This window comes from Bombus fervidus, chromosome 9 (genome assembly GCF_041682495.2).
Source record: "Bombus fervidus isolate BK054 chromosome 9, iyBomFerv1, whole genome shotgun sequence".
Lineage (NCBI taxonomy): Eukaryota > Metazoa > Arthropoda > Insecta > Hymenoptera > Apidae > Bombus > Bombus fervidus.
Genome location: NC_091525.1, coordinates 9136747 through 9162876, shown reverse-complemented (window position 1 = coordinate 9162876; position 26130 = coordinate 9136747). Strand labels below are relative to the sequence as shown.

The following is a 26130-nucleotide window of genomic DNA, read 5'->3' as shown; positions in this document are numbered from 1 at the left end:
TCATATTTCTTTAATATACGAAACTACGATACCACGCTATACGCTGTTCTACTACTATACAACTAATACATTGAGCTACACTACTGGCTCTACATTGTTTCCACTATTACCACTATCGTTAATGTATTTCTTTAATGCGAAACTGTTATATTAAAATTCTGCAACGTCTCTATCGATACGATCTACAATGAAGCATAGAGGAAGAGCTGTGTTTCAAAAAGCAACGAAAACATGGATAACAGGAAAAAGAAGCACCGAAAGTGCAACATAACCCGGCCGCGTTATCAGCCCTATCTGCAACGTGTCGCGTGTTGTTGTTCCGCTCAGTGGTCCGACTTACTCGCTTTACGGCGTTATACCGTGTAACCGATCTCGTGTACTCGATAGAAGGCTGGTCATTAAAAATACACCAGCCCTGTATCCCAGTAACGAGAGCAAGAAATACACGTGTAGTCCAATTTGGAGAAAAATTTCGACACTAGAAACCTGGTTCTTTCGATTAACACTAGAACTAACACGAAGCTATTTCTACCAAAATCAGTGAAAATGACTGGTTTTAAAAAAATACGTAATAATAGAATATTTTTATATTTACTGATTTATTAATTTCTTACAGAAGGAATTCCATGTTACGTAGTACATTTTTGGTATTATTAATCCACCTGGGACCATGATCCCTAAACGAGGCTTGACAAATTTATAAAATTGCAGAATCAGTCATTTTCACTGGTGTGGTATTTCTAGTGTTAGCATCTAGCGATCGATCCGGAATTTTCCTGATAACTGATATCATCGTATCGAATGATACGCGGTATAAATTTAAAAAACCGCGTTGGAAGTTGTACAAAAGGAGGAAACTGGTTATTGGAGTTCGATAAACAGATTGCAGAACTCTTTTACGCTTTGACAAGTACCAGCCATGCTGACTGCTGTTGGTATAAGTAGCCTTGATACAAAATTATTTTGAGTTTGAATACATAAAAAACAAAATAAAATTCATTGTATTATTCTTTTAGCTATAAAAAAATATAACATGAAATAGGAATTTTAAAATAAAATTGTAAAACCAGTCAATTTCACTGGCGTGTTAGTTGCAGTGTTAACGTGTCGACGAAACGATTTTTCGAAGCGATTAAAATAAGATAAATCTCGACATTGCGAAACACTTGGACAAGTTTTAATTCAAATAATAACTGACAGAAAATAATATACGAATACGATGTAATATTTTCTAAAAAAGAAGTTCTTACTTGCTGTAGTTTGTTCGAATTTATCGGTGCTGCCAGAGCAAAATATGTAAAATTCATCGGCGAACTCGAGTTAATCACTGGCACGCGTAACATTACGCGAAAGCGAACTTCGTTTTATTCCGCGAATAAGAAGAGGAAAAAAAATTGGCGAGAAGCAATAAACCTTCGTAACACTGTTTACGCTGATTCCCTGGAAAATACGCTCTCTGCTTTCGATGTACTTCCACGAACGATAATCCTTGTCCAAACAAATTCTTCCAAGTTAATCGTGAACTCGCTGAACTTGTTCGACGTGGCGAGTGTTCGTTTGTTTCACTGCAGCTCCATAAAATGGCTCTTGGATGGCTGGAACGAAGGGTTAACACGGGAAGAAGGGATCGTTCTCTCTCGTGGCACGCGTCGCCGTTTTCTTTTCTCTCTCTCTTTTTTTTTCGGCTGGTGTGGAAAGTAGCGCGTGACGAGGCCCACCTGGCAGAGAAATGTAACGAGATTCTTTCAGTGAGCGCCCTTTGTACCGTGTAAATGTGGCGCGAAGCGTTGTATATTGATTCTACGCTGGCTACTGTCGTTTTAGCTAATTTTTCGTTTATCTGCTTAACTGCGTGTAACGTATACAGTCGGCCATAAAAGTCTTCGCATGCTTTAGGAAGACACCATTTCGCTTGTCATAGTAGAATTTCATGTTCGTACGGTGTGTGTTATACAGAGACGCGATACTTCGTGGAAAATTAAGAACACGAAACGAAAGTGGTCATAGATCCTCGAACCAAGCTTCTCAATAAAATGATAAAAATCTTAGATCGAGTGGAACATTCTAGTAACGAGACACAACTGCTACAATTACATTGAACGTTCGATATTTAAATTCGAACTACCGTAAACGAGGCTGTTTAATTACTTCTAGTACTCGCTTGCGATATAATTGTTCATAACGTCTCGAGATAGCGACGAGATGATCCGAAGAAGATCGTTAACAGTTTCGTAATTCCGTAGCATTATCTAAATGCTAATTACTTGATCCAATTAAATTGGCCCGACAGCCACTTTCCTCTCTGTTGCTGTTGGATCTCATAAAAAACCACATATTAAGATTATCTTCCTAAAAGATCATCTCCAAAAAGGTTCGTTCGTTAATCAATCTTCTAATTAATTAAGGCTGGCAAATCTTGAAAAGCTTTTAATTTTATACAATTAGCCATACTTCCACACCAAAAACATACAAACTTCTTCTCCGTGGCTCGCTAGTAAATCAACATCAGAAAAAGAAGACAACGAAATATTACGAACAATACGGTCCTGTTCCCTTAATAACTCGCCTAACCCAGCCATATACTTCCACGTGCTTAACTACCTACGAAAAATGGTGTTTTATGGAAAAACCACCGTTTTTTCCACCGTTCCTTTTTCTCCTTCATCATCTAGGGTCCGCCTTGATCCGTGTTGTCTCGCACGCACGGCTGCCGTGCGCATCGACCGCGGTAATTAGCGAATCCAGATTTCAACCGATAAATTAAACCGCGAAGGTTCGTGCCGTAGCTCGCATGGCTGCGTATGCGCGTGCACGTGCAGCCGCACGCCAGGATACATACATTTCCACTCGTGACGATACTCTATCATGCGTGCCAACATTCCGCGAAATCATGTTAATACGCTATTTGTTCCTACCGAATGGATCATTCCACTTTTTAACTGTATCCGATTGTTACACGATGCAGGTATTCGTCTGAATTTCTCCACAGTTAATTAAGTTATAAATTTTTCATCTAATTATACGATTTAGAAGCTTGTACAACGAGAGTTCACCGATTTTCGCCGCTACTCGTCTCGTTGATTTTTCTACTTTTTCTCTCATACAGCAGCGTACGGATAAATTGGGTTGGCAACTAAGTGATTGCGGGTTTTGTCATTAGCTGCTATTGACAAAATCCGCAATCACTTAGTTGTCAAGCCAATACATTCCGAGAAGTAGATTCGGTCAGCGACAGTTTAGTTAGTCAGACGTCGAGTAAGATCGAAGACTTCTGACAAGCATCGAATTCTTTAGTTTCTGTTGCTCTTGTTTATGTTCTTAGGTTCGTCGTACTTATATTATAACAATCATCTGTTTATAATTATTATTATTACGGAATTTTCACTATCCGTATTCGTAAATGGAAGAAATTAGATTTTATTCGAAATTCGACGAATAAAAGGAATTTAGAATCTTCAAATGTGCAAAGATGTTCCAGTGGAATTTTCACTCGTTGCAACCAATTTCGCAATTTGTGAACGCTGATTTAGCCATCACGTTCAAACAGTTTTCTGCAATGGTTTCCTCAATAATTCCTTTCATTATTTCCGCAAACGTAAGTAGAAACGAAGTTCTAAATGCTCGCTTATAGAGTCGCGAACTCGAGCTTGTTCTTCGTTTTTGGCAGCGGGCGAAGCTCGATGACGTCAATTCGCTATTCGAATTTCGAAATAGCATTTTCGATCGCCCAGCCAATTTACCTTTCTTTTCTTGCCTATTTTCCTGGTCCGTTCAATCAAGTTAACTTTACTTTATACGATGATCTCGCGGGAAGATCTTTTATTAAAATATTTAATTTCTTGCGTTTCGTCTCGACGATAAGCTCGTGGATGACGCAGATGATACAAGAACTTCTCGCGAGATTTCTGCCCGCGAGCATATTGAATGCCGATCGTGTTTAGTCGGAATCACTGCCAAACTGATTCCTGGTAATTCGCATGCTGATCATTTGCGGTATATTTATTAGACTCGAAGATGAAGATTTTTATAGAGAATCTTGCGTTGAAATTTTATTAAATTTGTATTCCTTACCGATATCATTTTCGAGAAGCTGTTGCTGTTAGTATGTTACTGTCATGGTGTTGTTAGCGTTTCCAGGGAACTTGGAAAATTACCGAAAATACTGTATTTATATTATTATAAATTAATTAATTATCAAATAATTATTTGACGTCTATCATTAACTTTTGCAGAATCGAATTTTCTTTTAATATACCATTTTATCAATCTTAAAAGAAGAAGTATATATTACTAAAATATTGTTAACGACAAGCAATAATAACATTCTTAAACTTTACGTCATCTCTAAACAAACACAAACATCGTTCTCACCTGCAATTGCAATCTACCTTTAGAAAATTCTTTTGCATATCTTCATCATCTATTCACTGCTGAAAATTCCTGCTCCACTTACTTCTCAAAATCTCTGGTCCATTTATTTTTCAAGATTGCTGCTGCATTTATATCACGAAATTCCTGCTCTACTCGTTTGTCAAAATTTTTTCGCCGCTATCAGCAAGTATCAAAGAAGGATTTTTCACGGCTATTTTCTCCGGTCACAAAGAGGAGAGAAATGTGCATGGTCATGTACCGCGATCGCAATAGCGATCGCATCGATGGGGTTTCGTTTATGCAGCATGACCCTGCACAGCAATAAAACACTTTATAAGCGAAGACAGATGACTTCTGATTTAACCGTCACGTCCGCGAAACGTTTTAATTCCCCGACAAACGGCTGTCCGTCTTCCCTGTTGGCCGATTAATAGACTCGTTGCGTGAAAACGTTCAGCTGCATCCACTCGATCGTAGATTCACTCCAAGGCTTTCTCCTTTTCCACGGATGATTAATGGCATCGATCGACACTGACAAACATATTTTTTGTTCGCCATGAAACCATCGCGTGCATTTTGCCGCGTCATTTGCGCGTACATTGTGACACGTAGTATTAGTCGTTTGATAAGCCAAAGATAGACACGTTGAAAGTTGTGCCGCGAGCAAAATCAGCGTGAATATCAGTGCAAGTGCCGATGCGAATCTTGTTTGATGGCCGGTGAACGCTGTGCATAGCAATTAAGGCAAAGAGTTTTTGTTCTTCTTCCAGGGTAGAACGTAATTTTTCGTTTATTGTCCTTTCCATCGTCTTCGTTTTATTTCATTCCTCTTTAGCCCGTATGATACCTCTGTATGTCTGTAGAATTTTTCCGAATCGTTGAAGTAAATAGCACGTTTCAGTGATTCGTTTAATCTGATGGAATAATGCACACAACTGAGAATATCGTTTATTTATCGACGGATTTTATTTCTGTCCACGACGAAGTGTATAAATCCAATCGCTAAGTTTGTTTTATCTATTCAAAAAATATATCACGCTCGAAAACCTCCTGGTCGATTCCAAGAATTGTATCGGTTATATTGTTAACGAAGACCGTAACACGCGCTAAGAATACTAAGAATACTAAAATCCACTTGAATATATTCGAAAAATGCACCGGGCCTAAGACATTACTCACCCACCTGAAGATCTTATTTTCTGCCGCAGCAACGTGGCGCGGCGAACAACTCGTTACGAAAATTTCTTCGAGCTAACTTGAAAAACCATTCATCAATCTTAGAATTTTAGCTTCGTTCTTGACAAGGGCAAACGTTGAACATTATGCGTCCAAAAAGTCCACTCTGCTTAAAAAATGCTAATTAATTAAACAACGTCACCGATCGATAAATTTTAATCGATTCCGTAATATTATTCCAATGTACGAAGAAAGTGGAGAAATCGAAAAACAGGACGTTACGTTGGAAACATCAATGGCGATGGAGCCGAGGGGCCGAGTGAGTCGATTCGTCTTTCTAGCACCTCGTTAGGTATCAATTAAGGCAGGTTTTTAACGCGTCGGCCCTTTTTAATTGGCCGTATCGCGAGATTTGTGGCGTTGAGAATAAACCGCGCGCCGCCGTGAAATTTATTAATAACCGAGCCCGTTAACCGGCCACCGTGTGCTCGATGGATTCTCAGAAGAAAAACCGGCGACTGCCCACACGCGTCTTAACCGGCCGTCGCGCGTTTTCATTAACCTCAGGACACGATCGACCTCGTGTCCCCCCGCTGTTACACAGAAAGCAACGCGATTCGTTCTTAACAACCTAAATCTTCGTTAAGTCGCTTCTGAGGAATCTTGTTTACACGATTTTTCTCTGGAACTGATCACCAGTTTCATACGATGTATTTCACTATATTTGGATATACAACGGGACTCCGTTTATCCGAGTTCTATTTATTCGAACTGATGTCGGCACAATGCTCGATTTACCGAATACAGTGGAATTCCGTTTATACGAACTTCATTTATACGAACGAAACTTTCGCAGCGCCTGGTTAATCGAACTTTAGCCGAGCTCCTGTTATCTCAACTTGAAGCAAGCTCTTATTATCTGAACTATAACTGAACTCCTGTTGTCCGAACTTTCGCTGATATCCTATTACGTGAACTTTAATTGAGATCCTATTATCTGAACTTTAAGCAAGCTCCTATTACTTGAACTTTAACCTAGCTCCTATTATCTGAACTTCAAGTATGCTCCTATTACTTGAACCTTAGCCGAGCTCCTGTTATCTGAACTTTAATTGAGATCCTATTATCTGAACTTTAAGGAAGCTCCTATTATTTGAACTTTACTGGAGCTCCTTTTATATGAACTTTAAGTAAGCTCCTATTACTTGAACCTTAGCCGAGCTCCTGTTATCTGAACTTCAAGTAAGCTCTTATTACTTGAACCTTAACCGAGCTCCTGTTATCTGAACTTCAAGTAAGCTCCTATTACTTGAACCTTAGCCAAGCTTCTGTTATCTGAACTTCAAGTAAACTCCTATTGCTTGAACCTTAGCCGAGCTTCTGTTATCTGAACTTTAACTGTGATCCTATTATCTGAACTTTAAGGAAGCTCCTATTACTTGAACATTAGCCGAGTTCCTGTTATCTGAACTTTAACTGTGATTCTATTATCGGAAACTTAGCTGAGCTCTTGTTATCAGAACTGTAACTGAGATCCTGTTATCTGAACTTCAAGTAAGCTCTTATTACTTGAACTGTAACCGAACTTCGAGTAAGCTCCTATTACTTGAACCTTATCCGAGCTCCTGTTGTCTGAACTTCAAGTAAGCTCCTATTACTTGAACCTTATCCGAGCTCCTGTTGTCTGAACTTCAAGTAAGCTCCTATTACTTGAACCTAATCCGAGCACCTGTTATCCGAACTTCAAGTAAGCTCCTATTACTTGAGCTTTAATTGAGATCCTACTACCTGAATTTCAAGGAAGCTCTTATTACTTGAACTTTAATCGAGCTCCTGTTACCTGAGCTTTAACTGAGATCCTACTGTCTGAGCCTTAACCGAGCTTCTGTTATTTGAACTTTAGCTGAGTTCTTATTATTTGCGTTATACCGCCGACCGTCAATTTTTTTATGTGAACGTTGAACAATAAAATGCAGCAGTAGAGATGCAAGTTCTGGGACGCATTCTCATGACTTGCAGTCGATTCAAGTTTGTAGGATTATTATGTATATAGGAGCTAACGTTTCCTGGAATCCTGTTACATGAACATGAACTCCTATTAACAGAACGAAATAGCTGGTTTCCTATTATAGAAACTTACCACTTTGTCATCCGATAGGTTCGTATAAACAGAGTTCCGCTGTATGCTTCTGGATTCTTATTATCCGACTACTTCTTCTTACTTTTTTGCGTTTATTTGTCAAGAAAATATATTGTAAATATTTTTACAATGTCTATAATGGCTGTGTCAAAGTGACTTAAGTGAGTATCAATGTTCATAAAGCTAACAGCTCTCATGGGACCACTCGTAATTCACAAAAACAATATTTTAATTATTGATAAACTAACAGGACTTCAACTGATAATATTTATAGATATCCAATGGTTTATATATGTAACGTTTAGGTAATGTAATATATTGGTATTTACAAATTCCAGCTTAGTCAAATGCAGTAATATAAAAATTAACTCCGACTATACGAATAATAAACAGCAAAAAAAGGAAGAACTAGTGGAATTTTATTATATGGTATTAGATATTATTTTATTGTTTTATTATATCTTTTAGCATATTCGATGAGTATATCTTCAATTTTTAAGCCAAATGTTATATTATCAGTACGGAGTACAAAGTTTGTCAAACATATTTAGTAATTTTTAATGAAATTTTATATTTCTGCGTTCATCTCGTGTTTATGTGTGACACATTTTCATTGTTATATTTGACTATATAGTTCACTATATTTCATTGAAATATCTTTGTCTTCAATGGAAATTCGTGAACCACGTGCAATCGGTTTAAAATTATCATTTAAATAATTTGTTGGATCGTTGATTGCATAATTAATTAATTAATTTGCTCGTATTCAAGTTCCTACGCCCATTACGTAAAAGACAGGTTTTCCGAAGGCTCGTGACCTCTGCGGAAACTTACGAAATTTTCTGTAGTAATATATCTCTACAAACTATATTAGTTTAATAATTAAATTTAATAATCCAACGATCTATAAAGCAAGGAATCTCTGTCGCCAAGAAACTCGATAGAAAAAGAAAGATAAAGATAGAAATTTAATTAAGAAAGCAATTGTTCGTAAAATAAGGAAGGAAAGTAGAAATTGGCTAGATTTTTCCATCGGAACGCTTTCAAGTGTCTCGTTTCACGTTTCTCGCGCTAGCAGGCGTAAATCTCTCGGCGTGCAACCATGTTTCAACACATTTCTCGGAGACGAGGATTTTTTTCTAGGGACATCCGCGTGTTCGAGACCTCAGGGAGAAGGTGTACAGATGCGTTTGCACGGATGCTATATCTTTTCACGCTGTCTTCTCGTTCATGTTTCACGTTTTCTCGAGGTTAAGACGAGTTCGAGGAAGCTGATTTACGAGGTGATTCTTACCAGGTGTTTCTTGCTTTTGGTATGCGATAGAGAGGTATTTTAGAAGTACTCGTGCTGTTTCGAAGTCGCCTTCTTAATGATACGAATCATTAAACAGTGGTTTAACATTCCTTTCGCCAACCAGGAATTTTATTCCTCAGAATATTACGCGAGAAATTACACTGCGATTCTCGGTTCCTTACAACAACCCTTTCCTCCACTTTTTCCAAAGCAATTGAAAAGAATTTTAATTAATTACTACGTTACATTTAGAAGAAAATTCTATTTCAAGTTTTTCATTGACAATTCTTGTCACGACTAATGACCATGGTTAATTATATATATTTGATAGAATTTGGATACTTTACCAGCGAGTTGTTCATTCTTTCGAGAGTCTAAGATTACCTAGAAGCTCAGTAAACAATGATATAAAAATTCCATGAAAGAATCAGGCTATCTTGATCATTCTTCCAGGCAGGTGAATCGAATGAGCCACTCCGACAAAGCGTAAACCATGACCTACTCCATCGGGCCGTACGATAACGGTCGATTAACTGGTCGAACGCACGAGCTCTTCATTTCCTTTTGTACAACCTGTCTCGTGCTCGTCTCACCGAATCGGTGACTCACGTTTCCCTTTATCCTCGTCATCGTCGATCTTTCAATATCGCAAATTCTCAAACATGAGAAAATCTATGGAAAAGAAAAGGGAACATCCTCCGACCCGCATACATTTCGATATAAAAATAGAACAATATTTCCAAGTCGACGTATATTGGTTGATTCGTAGATGGAATTACAAGCAGAATACGCATCGAGTTTTTTACCATTTTTCATTTTCACGAAACAAAATAAACAGTCTCCGACCCGCATATATCGCAATAAGGGAAAAAAGAAGGAAAAATCGATGTAGATAAAAGTAAAAAAGGAAAAGTTCTACGCAAATAATAGTTCGTTAAAAACGTCGTCAGCCTTCTCTGAACTTTCATCGGCGATGATCGCGTCCAGAGTAGTCTAGACGCTTGATTTCTTTGCCGCTCTTCCTGTGATCGGCGTGAGATTATGTCGAGAATCGGTTGGAGACGAGAAAAACTCGCGCGCTCGTGGTACGAGCGGCAATTAACTCGGCTACCAACGGCGCCGATTAATTTCCAGCGTAGATTCGATCTACCGATCGGTAGCCTATTATTTCTGGCGATCGTCCTTCGAAATCGCGTCGCTATCTTCTCAAAGTTCCCATAAAAACGATCCTTCGTCACCTGAAACCCTCGATTGCCGCCAACTTCGTCTATGAAATTTTCGATTATCGCGAAATTTACGACATCCTGTAGCGCTTCCAAGTTCCCTGAGAAGTGCTCAAGATATTGCAAAATTCCGATAGAGAATCTTCTGTCATCTCAGAAAATTCCCCAACAATCTTCCACCATCGCGAAACTCGCGCGGAGGATCCTGTAGTTCTTTAAAATTCTCCTGAAAATCCTCGCCTATCGCAAATAGAAAATTCCTTGAGTTCCGCAACCTCTGAACAATCTGTTGCCTGATAATTTTCCAAGATGCTTAACGAAAACTACGTTTGTCCAAAAATCCTCCTAATCCTGCGGTATGACTTCTGCACGAAATTTACGAAATTCTGGATTATCGGCAAAGTATCTGCCGAGCTTTTCCCACGAACGACGAGTACGTGTACCTTGGCACATGCGAACCGTCTCCTAAACCTGAACACCGTCGTCTCTTAGGTTCAGATGGTGTCTGACGAAAAGTGGTGCTTAACTGCACTTGACTTTCGAGACGCGAAGGCCAGAAAGAATGAAAAGAGGAGGATGGGCATCGGTCGCTGCGGGGTGGAGGTCGGTCGTACAAACGGGGGATAGAAACGTCCATTATTCTATTCCGACGAAGTGAGGCCGGCAATCTGGCCTTATAAAATAAACCACTGTAACGCTGGCGGTCGGTGCGATCTGTCAAATAAATCGTAGCTCGTTTCTTACCAGCTTACTTACCCGACATCGTCCCTTTTCTCTTCTCTCCTTCTCTACGGCTCGGCCGTACAAAGCCTACGATTTTCGTCTCTTTCTACGTATACTAGAACGCTGCCACTCTTCTTCTAGCTCGAGTTCATGAAATGAAACATGGTTCTGTTAAGAAGCGAAAGAAGAAGAGAAGATTCGTTTTGTACGCGGTGCTCTGGTAGCAGAGATAGAGGATTAAAAGGAGACACGGAATGGAACTCACAATGCGTTCCACTGTGTCTTTCCATCCATCATTTTCCCCTCGGCTTGAAGACGCGCGATTTATACGATGTTGCATACTTACGTCCGATAAATTGGCTTTGTGAACGAGAAGAAAGCGGGTTCAAAGCGAGCTAGAAGACGTTAGGTTAAAATGATTCCCTTGGCATATCTTTTTCATACTTTTCATTTTTCCTACCAATGTTTTTAATACGTTTGGTACTTTGCTAATATCCTTTGGTACGTTTTAGTATCGTTTGATTGTTCTTTCTTCTTTATTTTTTCAGGATTGTTTCTCCTATAAACGTTGTCTTACTTTCCTTTCTTCTTTACATCTTCCATGCACCTTTTCTTTGTGTCGCTGTTTTTGCTTCTTGAAATAGGATATTTATACGGTACTCAGGACTTTCAGTTCTTTTCTCAAATTTTCTTTCGTCCTCTGAACGTCTTCTTTCTACGCTTTTTACCAAGCGAGGTGTCTCCTTTCAGTTGCTAGAACTTCGTACATTCTCTGAGATATACTTTTGCCATTATACTCCTTTTCTTTTACTTCTTCGCAAGTAGTCCAATTCACTTTCGAATATCTCATTCGGGAAAAATTGTGTCTCCTACATTCTATTTGTAAGCTGTGTTCTACCCTTCTCAGTTCGTATTGTTGCAACGATAAAAATCCACTTTTCTGCGCGTCCAATTAGTCGTGACTTCCCTGCGCGTAGTTAGAACCTTTAATTAGACGTTACTCGTGCTAATGATCCAGTTAATAACCGCGTCAGTCGATTCCACTAAATTCAAAGAAACTCTGCTAAACTCCTCCGAAAGAATCGACTTGCATTAATTAGAAAAAAACAGCGCAAAAACGAACAAGGAGAAATCGTCGATTATTAACCCGCCGTAAGACCGACTAACAATAATTACAACAAGATTAACAGTAAATTAAAAACTCCGCTCCTGAATCGTTATCGTCGGCGATAGACCGATTACATCGCTTAAGCGTTATTAATCCTACTCGCAAAAAGGAAGCGAGAGAGGCCCTAAAAAGGACGAACAGTTCGTCCCTGTAATTTCTTCTTTTTTTTCCTGAATTCCTGCGGCTAACTTTTCCTTTCGCCATTTCTTCGTCCGCTTCGCCGACTCTAATTCAACTTGCTTTCTTGCGCAGGACACAGTGAAGCGATTTCCTGGGCGAGTCTCCTAATTAGTTCCAGTTAGGCGTGAGTTACACGAAGCTGCTCTCCTTCGTAATTTATTATCTGTTTAAAAGAACAATAATTATCCGTTGTACTGGCTCTCTTGCCCTTGTCGCTTTTCTTTTATTCCGCCGGTGTCTGCGGCCTGCACCTTCATCGACATTAAATTTCCTCGACGTGGCGCGAGCTCTGTGTAATCTTTATCGAGAAAAATCATGGCAAATTGCAAATGGCCGGAGTTTATCGCCGGAAGCGAGCGCCAACAGCGGCCCCTGTAACGAGCCGCGCATTACCAATCGCGTTCATTTTTTATACCCACAAAAAGTGGAAGCTCCAACAGTTGCGCCGGGACGTTACGATTGCTTAGCTGCTGCGTTTATGTACTTTATGTGTGCGCCTGTAACCGCGAGAAAGAAGAGTCCCAAGTGTGAAGTAAAGCGATACACGTTTCGGAATTAGCGTGATTCGTGCAACGAGTCGTAACTGGTTCTTTCGTGCGTACACCGATGGCTTTCGAATGAAACTTAAAAAAAAATCGACAACTCTCGTGTAATATTAACCACGCGATGGCTTTCGAGCGATACACGCGAGAATCGCCAGTTCCGCCGGAATCGTACAATATTAGCCGTATAGCTTCTTGTAACAGGAAGATTGATTTTATGGTATTTATCGTTTGGCTTATTACGGGTTACACGTTGTTTAAATATTGGTTTATTAAGGAATGTCGTAAAGGTTTATGGAATTAAATTACGTTCGACTAAAGCAAATGATACCTGCATTTTATTCTTTGGCTTGTTGGCTTGTCGGTTGCTTTTCGTTATTAAATTTGCCTGTTTTTTTTTTTCGTCCCTGCTACGCTTCTTGCTGGCCTAGGTAGGCAAAAGCATAGCGACGTTTAATAAACGAAGAGCGTGGTATTTAAATTGCGTCTATAATGTAAGTTCCTGGTCTTAAACCTGTATCCAAGTTAATTCATCATCGCAGTTCCGTTAATCTCTTCCTCGCAATAAAAATCGCACTGATTTCGTGCCTTCCTCCTTAGCTACGATACTTCACTCCGATTACTATACCGCTATCGTGTGCCTTTGTTCATTAAATCAGATTCCATCGATCTCGCGTTTAGCACGAACGATCTTTTACGAATTATCAATTAACATCTCGTGTCTCGTCAAAATTCTGATTTTTAACGACGCTTTAGAATTCCCTTTAACGAACATCGTTACGATCCATTGCTACTTAATTTTTTGATTATTCGTCATATATCTGTGTACAACTTTTCCAACAATTGTTAACAACACCGTAGAGAATTGTAAATGACGATTGTTGGAATAACAATTCTTGTTGAAACCGTCAAGTGTATTTAAAATAATTAAGAAATAAATAATTACAGATAGACGCTAGTACTAACAAATTCGCTAAGACAGTGATCTACGAGTATCTATCGAGTATCTATCAGTTACCAACGAGTTATCAGCGAGCGATTATACACTGTCTTAACGAATTTGTTAGTACGAGTGTCTTAACATTACCTGTAATTATTTATTTATTAATTATTTTAAATATACTTTACGGTTTCAACAACGAGATGCTTCGTTATTCCAACAATCGTCATTTACAATCCTCTACAGTGTTGTTAACAATTGTTGGAAAAGTTGTAGAAAATGTCAGTGTTGTAAAAGTTCGTTAGTCGTGTTCAACTCACGTCGGGGTTACCAATGTGGAAGATTGCAAGTGACGATTGTTGGAATAACGAAGGAACTCGTTGTTGAAACCGTCAAGTGTATTTAAAATAATTAGTAAATAAATAATTACAGGTAGACGCTCGTACTAAAAAATTCGCTAAGATAGTGATCTATGAGTATCTATAGAGTATTTATCAGTTACCAACGAGTTATCAGCGAGCGATTATACACTGTCTTAACGAATTTGTTAGTACGAGTGTCTTAACATTACCTGTAATTATTTATTTATTAATTACTTTAAATACACTTGACGGTTTCAACAACGAGATGCTTCGTTATTCCAACAATCGTCACTTACAATCTTCTACATTGGTAACCCTACCACGACTTGAATTGAACACGACTAACGAATACTTTGACATTTTCTCTAATAAACAATTACATCGGTTACGTCCCATATGCTTCTCGAAATTACTATCCAGTACGTTGGAATGGCAAATTACTATTTAATTTTACCATTCGTCGTATATTTCCCCTATTATTATTACTATTATATCTCACATATTTCTTTAACGATTCTCTGCAACTTTAACAAACATCGCATCAATTACGTCCGATATGCTTCCTCAAATTACTACCCGATACGTAACGACCGATTACTATTTAATTTTGCCTTAATGTTGCGCGTCGTATATTTGCAACGCGAATCAAATTTTCCGATCAATCACCACGCGATACAATTTTGTCGTCGCTTCAACTACGATTTAACGAATCTCGTCCGATGAAAATATAAATTATACATCTTCTGAATGGCCGATAGCATGCTCGCAGCGCATCTTGGCCGAACAAACTACATCCGGTACGTTTCGATAAATCTCTTTCAAACGACCGTCCGATGATTATCCATCCATCAACCGCTGCTTCCAACACCAACGAAACTAATTCGAAGCTCGCGAATCGTCGTTAACCAATAAGCTCGCACATTCTTTTGCTCGTATTTCTCACCGTGCCAGTTGCATGCAACATCTAATCTGGCGCGAGCAAACAAAACGATGGAGAAAAAAAAAAGAACGCCTGCTTTAATTATGCCGATGATTTATGTTTTCGTGCATTCTATTGGGTTGGCAACTAAATGATTGCGAAGTTTGCCATTAGGTGGCAATGACAAAATCCGCAATCACTTAGTTGCCAACCCAATACGTCCTCTTCGCTTTCTTCTCTTTTACTTTAATCCGCCTCTCCTGCTACCGGAAGCTGGAAACCCACGTTCCACGTGATCACTGCGTAGCGTGTCTCGTCTGTATATTATTATTCGCGTGCTTCTCGCTCTCACTCGTGCATCGCGCAAACAACGGAAGTAAACGGCGTGTAAAGTCGTTGCGTTGAATTCGCCAAGACTTTCCGATGATATTCCACGTTTATGGCTATTTTTCACCGGTTAGCTGTTGCGACCGCTTCGAAAGGTGTGCACGTGAAACGCGTCGGAAAAGGTAAGCGACGACGAGTACAAACGCGAGGTATAAGAGCGTGGCCGTTATAACGTAGAATTAAGTTGTCAGGGAACGACTGTTTTATTTTTGTATTTTTTCATTTCGATACTGACAGGGCATTCGTTATCATTGGCGCGTCAATGTCGATTTTAAGCAGCTTTCGCGGTTACGCCTCGGGAATATTATTTACTCGATGCCGATTATTATTATTATTATTATTATTATCCGAGCGTCCACATCGACTTTAAAGTGTGTTCTCGCCACTGTGCTTCCGCGATACGATTTACACGATTTACTTAAGCTTTCTTATTATTCACGCGCCAATATATGTTTTAAGGTTTTAAGGACTATCTGTACGCGATTATAAGTTCGCCACGTTAATATCGATATTCCAGATTACCCTGACAGCGATTATGGCTCTGCTACGCGATTTATTTAATCTTCTTTATTACCAACGCGTCAGTGGCGATTTTAAAAAGCTCTCGCGCCACCACAGCCCTGCAATATTATATATTTAAATACTCATTATTACTGGCGCGCCAATGTTGATTTTAAGGAGCTTACGCGCGATTATGGTTCTGCAATATCGTTTATTTAATATTTATTATTACCGACGCGACAGTATCGTTTTTAAGGGCCATTCCTGCGCGATTATCCTTACAAAGATTATTCTCGTAATCGTGTCTCCGCAATATTGTTTATTTATCGTTCATTATTATACGCGCGCCAATGTCGATCCTGAAGAGTCTTCGCGCAATTATGGCTCTGCAATATTATTTATTTAATATTCGTTATTGGTGGCGCGTCAATGTCGATCCTGAAGAGTTTCCGCGCGACTATGGCTCTGCAACGTTATATATTTAACATTTATTGTTATTGGCGCGACACTGTCCAAATAATTTCGCCTGATCATGGCTCAGCAATATTATTTGTTTAATATTTATTATTATTGACGCGCCAATGCCAAAGACTATGTACCTATTCTCTCGATTACAGCTTCTCAATATTATTTATTTAACATTTATTATGATTGGTGCATTATCGGTGCCGATATTACAGTTTATGGCTGTGAAATATTATTTACATAATATTCATTATTATTGTCGCGACAATGTCCATTTCCATGAGTTTCCGATTATATTTTTAGAATATTATCTACTTAGCGTTTATTATTATTGGCGCCACAGTGACGTTTCTAAAAGCTATATTCTTGCACGATCATAATTTTCCAGCGTCAGTATTACCACGATATCACGCAGCACAATGTTCTGCTTCTGTAATAACGAATTACCACGTTTTTGAATGCAACAGGCCATTTCTTTGCGCGAATACCTACCTTGCAGAAGGTACTTCGTGCAGCTTGATTTTTACCAATGAAATGAAGTTTCCGAGTTTATGAAAGTAAATAAGAAACGCGGTAGGAAGTGGAAGGAAGTAAAAAGAGATTCTACCTCGCCGGAGAATCTTCACCTCGTCACTGTCATTAACCTTTCAACACCGGATGTGCCGGAATTTTAATTCGCGAAAACAGAGCTTTACAGTTGAGTTGCATATTACTGTTATCCCAAGGTAGTTTCCATCTTTCCGTATCGTCCAGTTGTATCGTACGAGTTCGCCGCGATCCCTCAAATCATCGATAATTACACGTCGTTCTAAGTTAATCAAAGTGTCTTGGAAGTTATGAAATTAGTATCGATAAATAAACAGTGCTTTAACAACCGATTCCAAACTACCTTGCGCATTCCTTCTTACCACATACTTGTACTTCTTATTACATGCTACTGAAAATTTTCAATTTTCAACACAGAAATTCTAACGTAGATGAAATTCTAAAAAAAAAAAAAAAAAAAAAAAGAAGAAACAAAGAAATCCGTAAAATTCTACTATAAATCTAATAATTAAAATATTAGGTTGTCCGAAAGGTTTCTTTCGTTTCATAAGGTGATAATAGATGAACAATTTCTATTTAATATTATTTTATTGAATTAGGTATGATCCATGTCGTTCTATTTCTATTATTACGTTGGTGCATAATTCAATAAACTAATATAAAACAAGAAAATATTGTGCGCCAATTATTTCCTTATAAAACGAAAGAAACTTTTCGGACGACCTAATAAAATAATAAAACTCGCCAAGGCAAGTGGATTTACAATAACAACTTGTCGAGAATATTCCCTCGTTTTTCTTTCACTCTGCTAAAGTTCTAATAATACGTTGAGCGAATAATTATTATTATTTCTTATTCGGTGTACAGGCCTCGAGCGATCCGTTAAACGAAGCGACCAGTTAAAGAAGGATTAATTATACAGAAATATCTCAAGAAATAATAACGATTTCCATGAAATTTACTCGAATTTCCATCGATATTCTCAAAGCAGCTACGTTTAATTCCAAGTTACAGTAGCAACGTGAAAAGTAACGCGGGGATTAGAACAAACAAATTATCGGCCTTCCATAGGCACAGACTAACGCAAACACGTCTTTGCTCCGTCTTTTTCTCTCTCTGTCGATGTGGAATCTGGATTAAAAGAAGCTTAGCAAGTCGCGTCGTCGAGACGCGAGGGAAGAGATTAAATAAAGCCGGAATAAATTATCCTCCCTCCGTTTCTTCTCTCTTTCCACGCCACGTTGCTCTTTCTTTGTCCCTCTGCTGCAACAGTTCGCAGGCAGTAGCCCGGTTAAACGACGAGAATTGGGGTAATTTCGTCGTATACTTTCCATGCAAACGACCGGCCACCGAAATCTTGCCGGACGTACACACGCGTCGTCCTCCAGCCGATGAAATTACACGATGAATTAATCGCGTGAAATTAATCAGACGAACGTTTCACGTATGAACCGTGAAGTTTTATGCATCTAAACTTCAATGTGAAATTTCAATGCGAAGGTGCACAGAATGAACTTGTATAAAACCTATAAAATATCCAATGTGGTTCTATAGGAATATTATTGTTCGTTTAATTATTCGAATTGGTGGAAACTGATCAGGAAATGAATTATTTCATAAATAAAAGCGTGTTAGAGGTAATATTATTTTTATAAAGCAAATTACTTTTTTTCATGTGTTTAGTAAATAGTATTCTTTTAAATTGTTTAAATTGTCCATAAATATGTTAGAAGAACACGATTTATTTTTCGATATTATTTAAACGTTATATTTAGAGGGAGATCGTAATTTTTGTTGTTCTTTAAATACATCAGTAGGAAATTTAAACGTGCAGAGATACTCGGAATGAAAAATCATGATTTTTTTAGAATAATCACTTTCATTCGAAGTAGGCTCGAATTTCACTTGGCTGAAATATGAAGGCGTCTTTTCGAGAATCTTGCAATTCGCACTTATAAGCGAAGAAGATATTTTTATTTCAGCCCGATAGATCCTAATGTTTATGATATAACTGGTAAATAAATCCAAAAAAAGATCCAAAAGGAAGATAAACGCGTTAATCTTTGCGAATTTACGTGCAAAAGTGAGAAAAGTTTCCTTTTAGAGTTTAGGACCAATCGTATCAAGCGTCATACGTGTAACGCTTTAGCACAATGAAAGCAATCATTTTCATCGAACCATTGTACCATCAAAGTGAAGTAAAATTCCTACGAACTGTATTGTACAGACAGAGATCGTATGACTCATTTATATAATAGCGATATTCATCAGTTATATATGCATAAGCATGACATATTCTAATTATAGATAGCTTAATTATACGTTCAAGCAGAATTTCTTCGAGCAATTATACTTGTTTACACGTTAATTGCTACCTTTTCGTATATTACACCAATAGCTATATAATCTGCATCCATTTCATTGATTTAATAGACTTTCATAAGCGTGTTCTTGCTAATGATATTTCGTAAATACTGTTATATTTTTATATTATCACGTTTGTTTCATATAAATTCGATTTACTATGCTGTAGATCACCATCATTTCCCTATCAGTGTCACGATAGAATGTCGATCGAGGAATATTAATAAGCAAGTCCGCCGAGTAATCGAATTAATTAAAGGAACGCCAACTCTAGAAACTCTTAACGTCAACTCTGAAAACATCAACGTTGATTTAAACACCTGAAACTTTAAATAAATGCCATTTCTTCTAAATAAACGCTACGATCTTTGTGAGTCTGATATGCTTCTAATTTTCTGTTAAATAAATGAACATCCAGATGTTCCACAGAAGCCAAAGAACCAAAGAAATCACAGACTTAACAAACATATGATGACACATTGTACTACTGAGATTAGAAAGATAATTATATAGTCAAGTTGATGTAATTTCACATCAAGTATAACGTGATATTGATACTTTCAGTTACCATATAACTTGCTATATATATTGTTAAAATTAAACTATAACATGTTTAAAGTATAACGTGATATTTAAACATGTTAGAGTTTAATTCTAACAATATATATAGCAAGTTATATGGTAACTGAAAGTATCAATATCACGTTATACTTGATGTGAAATTACATCAACTTAACTATATATACTTTTAACAATATATATAGCAAGTTATAGTAACCATATAACTTGCTATATATATTGTTAAAGTTAAACTATAACATGTTTAAAGTATAACGTGATATTTAAACATGTTATAGTTTAATTCCAACAATATATATAGCAAGTTGTATGGTTGCTATAACTGTTAACAATATATATAGCAATTATAGCAACCATATAACTTGCTATATATATTGTTAAAATTAAACTATAACATGTTTAAAGTATAACGTGATATTTAAACATGTTAGAGTTTAATTCTAACAATATATATAGCAAGTTATATGGTAACTGAAAGTATCAATATCACGTTATACTTGATGTGAAATTACATCAACTTAACTATATATACTTTTAACAATATATATAGCAAGTTATAGTAACCATATAACTTGCTATATATATTGTTAAAGTTAAACTATAACATGTTTAAAGTATAACGTGATATTTAAACATGTTATAGTTTATTTCTAACGATATATATAGCAAGTTATAGCAACCATATAACTTGCTATATATATTGTTAAAATTAAACTATAACATGTTTAAAGTATAACGTGATATTTAAACACATTATAGTTTAATTCCAACAATATATATAGCAAGTTGTATGGTTGCTATAACTGTTAACAATATATACAGCAATTATAGCAACCATATAACTTGCTATATATATTGTTAAAATTAAACTATAACATGTTTAAAGTATAACGTGATATTGAAACACGTTATAGTTTAATTCCAACAATATATATAGCAAGTTGTATGGTTGCTATAACTGTTAACAATATATATAGCAATTATAGCAACTATATAACTTGCTATATATATTGTTAAAATTAAACTATAACATGTTTAAAGTATAACGTGATATTTAAACACGTTATAGTTTATTTCTAACGATATATATAGCAAGTTATATGGTTGCTATAACTTGCTATATATATATTGTTAACATTAAAATATAACATGTTTAAAGTATAACGTGATATTTAAACATGTTATAGTTTATTTCTAACGATATATATAGCAAGTTATATGGTTGCTATAACTATTAACAATATATACAGCAAGTTATATGGTTGCTATAACTTTTAACAATATATATAGCAAGTTATATAGTTGCTATAACTTGCTATATATATTGTTAGAATTAAACTATAACATGTTTAAAGTATAACGTGATATTTAAACATGCTATAGTTTATTTCTAACAATATATATAGCAAGTTATATGGTAACTGAAAGTACAAATATATTGTAATATAGTAATGCAAGACTTGTTATATAAGTTATAAAAATTACATTGGGGACACTGCAACGTAAATATAGGAAACATGCTAAAAAGGAAGCAAACGAAATCCTACTAAACGTGCACTGGTGTAAACAAAGACTGTACTAGGCCTTAAGCCTCGCTACAATAAATAACATACACGCATACAGATTATATAAAAATTTATCAAACATTCAAAGTTACTTACATTGCCATTGCAAACAAATTCCTCAGGCAATGTCACGTTGTCATTAAATTCTACTCTCATTTCTCTAATTTATCCAGAAAAAAAAAAAAAAAGAAAGAGAACAAGAGATCTAATCAATCATTCAAGTTCGTGATTTACGTTCGACCATAGAGCATACGAGTGACAAAGAAGGTTATTAAAAAGCTGCATAGAAAATCGCGAATCGATGACGATGCGCGATCTGTCGACGCGGCGTTCGTTCTGGCTGGATCATCGATCGTAGATCCGCGAACGCGATAGATGACGACCAGAATCCAACCGACAGACATAGAGCATTACATCGACGAATGATAAACGCGTTATATTCATGAGAGGCCATTGTATAAAGCGTACAGACACATGTACTCGCGTTTTTTCCTTCGATTGTCTTTCGTCGTTTCCTTTTTCTCTCTTCTTTTTTTTTTTTTTTTTTTTTAAACATTCGACTGTACAACGTGATTCGCTCTTTTCTTCGCATACAGAACGATTTGATCGGCATTTGAATGGATCGGAAATCGTCCGTGACACGATTGTTCTATTCAGATAAACTGTGATACCGTGCGATATACGGACCAGTCAATAAGAGAAAATTGAAAGCGGAAAACAAAAGACGAAAGTGAAGATAGATCTTTGCCTTGGAAAAGTCGATCTTTCTTGGGAAATAAAATTCCGTGCGAGAAAATGTCCGTTTCGTAGTCGTTTGGGATCGATGAATCTTCTATCAGGAAGATTCCCTCTATTTGCAGCTTATTTTGTATAAAACAGTGGATTTGTTAAAAATTTCTTGGGAATATTATCGACCTTCCCGACTTCTCCATAAGTTCGATAGTTTTCTTAAAATCTTACTTTTCGACATGGCGAAGTTCTTAAATTTAAATATCACGCAAAGTTGAATATCAAATTTGCAAAAGCTATAGCGTTTATTTAGGAGAAAGACATATTTTACTAATTTTAAATATTGAACTTTAATCGCATAAATCCAGCTGAGAAGGTATTCTTATATTTATTAACAAGCTTTTAAATATTCCTGTCACGTTAATTTATATTCACGACTATACTGACAGAAAGATTAGAAATAAATGGTGACTTATAGGTTGGTTATAAATACCAAGAGTTTATAATTCTATTTCAATCTGCTCTATTTATTGTTATTTAAAGTAGGTTAGCCATTATATGGAGTCGTAAGTGGGAATTCCTAGCTTCGTCTAATAAATCAACAGTTCGAGTATACCAAAACAAATCGCCTATAACAGAACTTTCATTCTTAGAACAAAGCTTCGAGGAATTGCAATGAATCTCGAATTCGTCTTTAATGCACCACGATCCTATTTGTGCGATAACCTCGGAAAGTCGAATAATTCGCATAACTCGAATAAAAATGAACAAACAATCCAAGTGTAACAAAGAAAATTAATCGATCGATTAAACTTGCGATTTATCGTCAATAAGGATGTCATTTATGTCATAAAATGATGTCGTAAAATATAATTATATAGCGTCGTAAACCATACACGTACCCACACAACGGTAACCGTAATCTACTCACCGATAATCAGCAAACATTAAATAACTATTAAATTAAAAAAAAAAAAAAAAAAAAATACAGCAATTACGACTGATCTATCACGGTATATAATTTAAGAAAATAATAATAATAATAATAATATGACGATTAAATAAACGAAAAGCGAACGTAAAATTTATTAAAAGAATATATAGAATAAAAAATATATAGCGTTTGAACGTTGAAAAAGAAGATGAAAATTTCTAGCCACACTTCGGCTCACGTCAGGCAATTTTAATTTATACGAAAAGAAATTTCGAATTCTACTGCGGGGTCACGTTTGTTGGTTTGAATACCACGTAATTCAGTAGTAGATAGCCAAACACGTGATTCGTGTTTGTACACGCGTTCCAACCGATCAATCAACAACGTCAGGGATCATTCCATCCGATCTATAAATCGTTAGCCGAGTGACGCACGAATTTTCGTCCCATACCGGCGCATTTCGATCGAGAAATTGCTGCCTGACTGGCCGGAAATGCGCACTCGCCGCCGGAAACGCACTTTTCGCGCGTCCATCTCTCTCCTTTAACAGTCTGTTCAAACATTCTCGACGATCACGTTCGCTTCTTTTATCATTAAACCTTGGAATTCAAGCTTTTTTTTTAAAGCAAAAGTTCATTACTGTTCAGCTTGAGTCTGCTTATTATTTTCAGTTAGTCATTAAAAATATTACGAAGTAATACAGTTGCCAAGATCGATGATTGGTAATCATCGAGAGATCAGATTACAATTAATCGGCTGTCATCGATCTTGGCAACTGTGTTCCTTTCTAATGTTTCTTTCTTTATAAATTAGACGTTATCAAACTTTGACCAAATCTTCTTCTAAAAATGAGAGATCAACACTCTTCGTAGTCAGAGAAGCTCGTACACTATTTCTAAAATTGTAATTAGATCGTTCTATTATTAGCTATCGTCGACTGAAAGCTCCGATCGTCAACCTTCCTCTTCACAAGAACCGAACCTCTCAATCTTAACAGACGCCCTGCCAAATATCGTCCATCCCGTGTACCACGTTTCGATAAATCCAAATAAACTCGAATAAATTCGAAACTATGTCCGTCGAAAATTCTTCTCGATTCTGGCGAATGAAACAAATAAACAAAGCGACCAACCTAACCCTACCATCTCATCGATAACTATCCGCCCACGATTACAATCTCAAGCTAACCTAACCTATAAACAACGTCTCAACGCTGCAACAACTTTAGGAATCTTCTTACAAAGACTCGTTTCACGGCATCCAAGCAAAACATCTCCCCTCCACCGCCCTAAAACTCGACGATCAAACACAATTTTCGGTAGCTGCGCAATTAGCTCGGCAGTTTTCGCGAGAATCGGAATTTTTCCGCGAAACCGCGTCTCGTCAGAAACGTCTGATCTGAAAGCTGCTACTCACCAGTCGCGACTCCTTTCCAAGAAAAACCGTTCCCTATTCGCGGCCGCCTCTCTCGTCCCCCTCGCCGAGCTTCTGGCGTTTCTGGCTTTTCTCAAGGTGCACGCGCTCGCGCGCACACTCCAACACGATCCAGAGATCCTGCAGCAGTGTGTCGGTCGATCCTGGATCGCGTGGCCGCTGTCAGGAAATTCGCACTCTCGCGGAGGAAGCTGATTCACCGCGCGCGCATTCCTCTTGTTATTTCAGGCGAGTCGAGTTATAAATCCTCCTCCTCTTCTTTCCACGACGGTTCCATCTTCATCCGCGATCACCCCGCTTTTCCAACTTGTTCCCAACTTGTTTCGATCCGCGAAAAGCGTACGCACGATTTAAGCAGGGGACGAAACGATCTGACACTTTTTTCCCTTGTTGTTGGTGTGCTGTTTCTTTCTTTTCCTTTTTTTTGTTGCGGCAAGGGGAAGTTTGTCGGTGTGTCGGTGTGTTGTGTGTTTGGTCAGAGGTTTGTTTGAAAACACTAGCGCGCTTGGTAAACACCTGTTCCTAGGTTCACATGCGCACTGATCACCCCGAGAGACGCACTTCCGGTCAACTTTCCGCGCGAATCCTTTCAAACTTTGGTCCGTCACTAATTTACCGAAAACAGAGAATCTTCTCGTTTCGAACGTTTGGTAGCTTACCTTCCGAAGGTCCCGCTTCCTTAAGCCCTTTGGCAACCTTTATGGCGGCAATTTTGAAAATTTTTAAGATTTCAAAGTTCTATGGAACCTTCGTTAATTTCACTAGCTTCGGATATTCTGAGATTGCAAGTTTGTTTGCAATCTTTCGACGATGATTCGTTTATTTTTCAATTTTCCAAGGTTTTCCTCTGGATTTTACAACGTTGGTTCGTCGACTCGATTATCTCCAACAAAATTCGCAATTTTCTAGGAATTTCCCACGATCGTAGTACTCGCACGATATTCCACGACTACTGCACGAAACTTACAGTCGTGTCGATCGACTGTTCACTGACGATCAACTGTCCACCACAATGTAGCAAAACCAAAGCAACGTTAAAATCCTTAAATCGTCAAAGTAAATTTCAATTGTAATTCTTCAAAATTACAACTGTCCACTACTTATCGTAGCAACTAATCACTGAACATCAGTAACCAAAGAGAAAGAAACTTGGAAATAATTGAATGTCCTGATATTCGTAATCCTTTCGAAATGTCGATGATCGGGATCGACTGTCGACTTAGAATCGACTGTTCACTGAGTGAGTGACTTGACTATGGCTGGCGTCGCGGCGACACTGACACGAGAACGCGTTCCGAGGCGAGAGGATGCGCTCGAGGAAAGCTCGGGGCGAAGTGCCAGAAGAGTCGTCGCTTGAAATAACCGCTCGTCCACGAGCTCTCCCTCCGCCAACCCCCGTGGCCGCTCTCATAGTTCCTCTCCCCACTCTCTGAATTCAGAGGCTAGCTGCACCGGCTAAACTCTCTCGTCACACAGCCCCACTATGCTTTTTCCTTCTTTCTTCGTCCGTTTTGCCTACGTTCCGTTTCTTCCTTGCATATTCACGTATGTGCACTGTCGTCCGGTAACGGGCATTTGAATCTCAGTT

The 26130-nt window shown here is 37.7% G+C and overlaps 1 protein-coding gene across 4 annotated transcripts in view; it reads right to left on the bottom strand.

Annotated features, from left to right (window-relative positions):
- The window catches only part of LOC139990946 (fibroblast growth factor receptor homolog 1), a 113344-nt gene extending 87464 nt beyond the window's left edge, over window positions 1-25880 (bottom strand). For 3 of the 4 annotated variants that reach the window (XM_072010610.1, XM_072010607.1, XM_072010608.1), the window contains exon 1: window positions 24525-25878. The gene's annotated coding sequence lies outside the window, so the exon portion shown is untranslated. Of the gene's footprint in view, window positions 1-24524 lie in introns of all 4 variants that reach the window. The other variant, XM_072010611.1, reaches the window with a different exon arrangement.
- Between the last annotated feature and the right edge of the window lie 250 nt (window positions 25881-26130).